Genomic DNA, 5,313 nt, shown 5'->3' with positions numbered 1-5,313 from the left:
CTGACTCATCAGTTGTTGGTTCACAAGCTCCTTGGGGGCTTCTCAGGAATAATTTGAAATAGGCCCCATACTTGGAGGCAGGGAGAGACTGAAGAAAGAGGCAGGCCACCTCATATTGGTAGGTGGCAGGTTGAATAAGCAAAGAGAAGTTACATATGAGGATTATCTTGGGCAACGGCAAAACCAATAGATCTCCACATCCACCTGTCACATCTTAAAAATTTATATAGGGGCCTTAACTGAGTTTAGTCACATATACTGTCCAGATAGTTTCAGTACCACATCATTATTTCAAGGCTATGTCCTTGGGTCAGCCTCTGGGAGTGGGGAAGGCAAACAGAATTCACATTCCATGGACAGAGGATAGGGTGAGGAGCCTTTGATTGTCAGGGTCCAGCTCAAGGGTCAACCAGTGATCATGTCCTCTTGACCTCCTCTGACAATTTACTATTTTTCTTGTTGAGACTGAAGCTGAGATCATTGATTTGAATGCTTTCTTCTTAATACAGAAGTTTATCACTGGGATCAATCTAAGTTGGTATTTTTTCTTTCAGTACTTTAAAATCAATAAGATAATGCTTTTGTGATCTTCTGGCTTGTGTTGTTTTTGACATGAAGTCTGATGCTATTATTATTTTTGACCCTTTGTATATAAAAAAGTTCTATAGAGATTTTTCTTCTCTTACACTTAAAGCCAGTGACAGAGACAATATTGAGAAAGTGGATTACATTGTGCTTTGGTGTAGTTTTCCTCATTTTCCTTGTGTTTGGTGTTCATGGAGATTTTTCAATATATGTTTATATTTTTCATCAACTATGAAATTTTCCCAATTACCAAATCTTCAAATATTTGTCCTCCACCTTGTTCTCTAACTTAGGGGCTCCATTTACATATATATTAGGGTGCTTGAAGCTGTCCCACAAATAAATTGTTGCTCTCTGTTTCACTTAAGATAACCCTATTGGTATGTCTTCAAGTTCAATAATTTTTTCACCTACAACATCGAATCTGTTAATCCCACATATATTTTTATTTTTCATTTTATACACTTTAGTTTTCATCTCTAGAACTTTGATTTCTGTCCTTCTAAAAACTCTATTAACCCGATTAATCTTGTCTCTGCTTTCAGGAACATGTGATGTACACCTGCAATTTTTAATGTTTGTTTACTAAGTCTATGATCTGTATCATTTCTGGGTTGAATTTTCTTGATAGATTTTTCTCATAGGTCCTATTTTTCTACTTTGCATACACAACTTTTTATTGGATGTTAGACGTAGTGAATTACACCTTTCTTGGTGCTGGATATATTTCTATTCTTACAGTCTTGAGCTTTGTGTAGGATATACCTTTTCTTGTTAAGAAATGCTTTAACCCTTTTAGATCTTCTAACTTTGTTAGGTGTGGTTAGGACAGTGGTTTGTTTGGAGCTAATTCTTCCTATTACTGAAGCAACACTCTGAGTGCTCTACTGAATGCCTCATGAGTGGTGAGATTTTATGTGAAAAATGAAAATAGGATTTCTTTTTTTACAGCCTTTTGTGGACCCTAGGTAGTTTTCCTGCCTTTACGTAGTCTCCTCAAATGTGTACATTGATCAATACTCAATGAAAAATCAGGATGGACCCTCTACAGATCTTAAGTGCTCTTTCTGTGTGCAATTGTTTTCTTTCTTGGCATCTTCACTGTGACGTCTAACTGCTTTGGTCTCCCCATGTTGAATTTGGGTAGTTATTGGATGGACCCTGAAATTTAAGTTAGATAATTGGATTGAGATATAAACTTAGGCATTGTAAGCATATATGGTATATTTAAAGCCATGAAACAGCACGATTTACCAAAGGAGTTCGTGTTTACAGAGAAGACTAAGATGTTGAGCCCTGTAGAAATCCAACATCAAGAGGCTGGGATAAAAAGAGAAGAAGCCAACAGAAATGCAATTTAACTTCTTAATGTTTTCCATACTTTACTGTCATATTTTATTTATTAAAAATACTTATTATCCAGACCTTTTAGATATCCTATAAAATAAGGTGTTTCTTGACATGTATAGTTCATCACATTTCCAGCAATGTCTTCTTTTACATTTTTATTCATTTTTTTAGATGAGAATTGGTTTTATAATAAATGATAAATTAATGGCATGCCCTATTAAAATTTTAAAAATATATTAGACCTAGTTTCATATTAGGGTTGCTCCTAAAGAAGTATATTAATGATGGATATAAGGAACACATCCACCTGTATCAGAACTATAGTTGCTTGTTAAGAATGTTGATTACTAGGATTCCAGTCTGGATTTGGAGTCTATACATTTTCATTTTTATTAAGATCTTCAAATGACTCTTAGGTATATCAGGGTTGAAGAATTAGGACTCATTTTGTCCGTGGTTCTAAACTCTTTTTATGCCCTGAAAGGTTTTGTGTTTTTTGTTGTTGTTGTTTTCTAATGATGATGCCTGGGCTCTATAGAGATTTTGATTCAGTTGATTAGGTTTGGGGCCTGGACATCTATATTTTAGGCCTTTAATGTAATTCTGATGTGCAGCTAGAATTTAGAACCATGTCTTAGGGTGGAGTATGAACACATGTAAGTGGGTGTTTATGTATAGAAGAAATCTGGAATTTTCTTTGAAACAGGCAATATAGGTGAGTGCAAACAGAGTAAGCAAGAACCTGGCTGTTATCATAGGTCAGGCAGGTTATAGGTCAAATAGAGAAAGTTAAACAGGCATGAAATAATTAGAGGATATATTAGTTGAAATGATGTTGAGAATGAAGTAGAGGTCATCTCGTAAAGTCTCAAAGGACTCTGCATGTGGGCTCTAAATCTGGAATGTCAGAGTCAGAGTATCCTAGTGAATAGGAAAGTAAAACCTATTGCTGATCTTAAGATAGGGATTTTTTTTTTTAAATCTTAAAATATTTGCTGTGTGAATGGTTTAGGGTTCAGAGATTTTTCTTTATACCAGAGAACATCAAAAGTCTATGCACCCTAATTAAGGCAGGCAAAGGTGCATAGGTTTGGATCAATGAACACAAGTTTTCTTTTTTTTTTTTTCTTTTTTTTTCATCTTTTTAACACTTCCTGACTTTGACTATATTCCCTTCATATAATATAATTCTTAAAGCTGCTTTCAGGAAAGAATTTGATCCAGAAAAAGGCTTACTTCTTTTTTTTAAATGTATTTATCTGAGAGAGAGAGCACACGAGCACACAAGCATGAGCCGTAGAAGGGGCAGAGGGAGAGAGAGAACTGAGCAGACTCCACGCTGAGCGAGTCTGACACAGAGCTCGATCCCATAACCCTGAGATCATGACCTGAGCCAAAATCAAAAGTCAGATGCTTAACCTATTGAGCCACCCAGGTGCCCCAAGGCTTGCTTCTTTGAGGTTATTTCCACTTTAATGGGAGAGTTTATCAAATATATCTCTAATAGCTGGAAGAGGAGGTATTTTAAAAGTATGACTTTTTCCCAGTGACCCTGAAATCATACCATACAGCTTCTGCTGTAGACAGTGTTTGTATCTCCCCAAGTTTCATGTTGAAATCCTAACAGTGATGGTTATAGGAAAGGGAGACTTTGGGAGGGGATTAGGTCAATAGAGTGAAGCCCTTATGATATGATCAATGCCCTTAGAGTCCTGAGAGAGCTTGCTTCCCCTCTCTGCTCTCTGCCCTCTGGGAATACACTGAGGATTGGCAGTCTGTGACCCAGAAGAGGGGTCTATACAACCATGGTGGCATTCTGATCTTGAACTTCCATCCTTTAGACCTGTAAGAAATAAACATTTGTTGTTTTTAAGCTACCCAGTCTATGGTAATTTGTTATAGTGGCCTAAGCATTCTAAGACAGCTACTTTAATTACATGTATGGCCATATCATTATCCACATATTGTTCACACACACAAGTATATTTAGTTTCAAGGGAGTTGGATAGATAGTGTCTACCTTCCTCTGAGTTCTGGTTTCTCTTCACCATTATGGTAGCTTGACTACTTACCTGTAAGCTCTCAGTCTGTGAGATAGCTTACTTCAATACAGAGCTCTCACATCCAACAGTTTTGATTGTCATCAACCTGTGCTTTATTACTTGTGTTCTGAGAGGCCTTTTGCAGTGTTTTTGTCTAAGAGGTAAGCAGAAAAAAAGTTTAATTTCATTTTTCATTCTGAAGAGATTGATTCTTGTACATAAATCAGCCCAGTCGAGATTTTCTGTGCAATGACTCCATTGTCTCTGAAGCAGTTGCATTTCAGAAACTGTTTCTAGATGATCTGAATCTTTCCATTTGGAAGGAATGTTAACAAGTAGTTGCTTAAATAGTTTCACAAAATAAATGCAATGTATAAAACTGAAAGCTTTCCATGTTGGACTTCATTTATGCAAGGACCATTTGAAAAAGAAAATGCCCATTGACAAAAGGTCAACTTGTTTTCTAGAAAATAAACTATAGCAACACCTCAGGTGAGGATTTTAAAAACAAAGAGCTACAACAATAATGAATGTGAGTTTTAATTAAGAATCGGGCATTTTGATATTCAGTTATAAGCATAGGATTAGACTTTTACTTAGTCAACTGCTTCAAAGAGATAGAGTTAAGCTTTATTCTATATAGGTTTCATTTTATTTTTCTATTTTCTTGTACAATTTACATTTTACATTTTCTTCAAAGTTTATTTCATTAAGTGATCAATACCGCCATCCTAAAGAAAATTTGAAAAAAACAAAGGAAAAGAGGTTACCTACAATTAATACTTTAGTGTATTTACTTTGTTCTCTTATGCAAATTTATTTCTTTTTATATACTGCTATTCACATCTGCAGATTTGGTCACCTCTCTTTTATTTCTACAAATTAATGTTATTTTAAGAGTCAATATGCCAGTATGAGTAGGAAGTCTATCGCCCTTTCCATTCATTCCATGATAGTCTGGGGTTTACTCAGTCTATAAGAAAGTACATCTGAAAGCCATGTCCACGTAGAGAGAGCCCCAGTTTCTAACGTTTGCTGCGGCCTGTGGTGCTATAGGCTCTTCTTACATCATGTTTTCTTTGATTAGCAGTCATTCATAGTATGAAAATCTTGCCAATCATGTGTGCTGCCCCAGCTTCTAGTGTAGACAGGTGTGGGCTTTTGAGGCATGTGACTCTAAGGAGTAGTCTCTTCTTTCTTTTTTTTTTTATTCTTACGTTAATCCCCATACATTACATCATTAGTTCTAGTTGAAGTGTTCCATGATTCATTGTTTGTGCATAACACCCAGTGCTCCATGCAGAACGTGCCCTCCTCAATACCCACCACCAGGCCA

Source organism: Leptonychotes weddellii, chromosome 2 (assembly GCF_054177405.1).
Source record: "Leptonychotes weddellii isolate Sample4059 chromosome 2, ASM5417740v2, whole genome shotgun sequence".
Classification (NCBI taxonomy): Eukaryota; Metazoa; Chordata; class Mammalia; order Carnivora; family Phocidae; genus Leptonychotes; species Leptonychotes weddellii.
The sequence above is the reverse complement of the archived record's forward strand: the minus strand, read 5'-3'. Positions refer to the sequence as shown.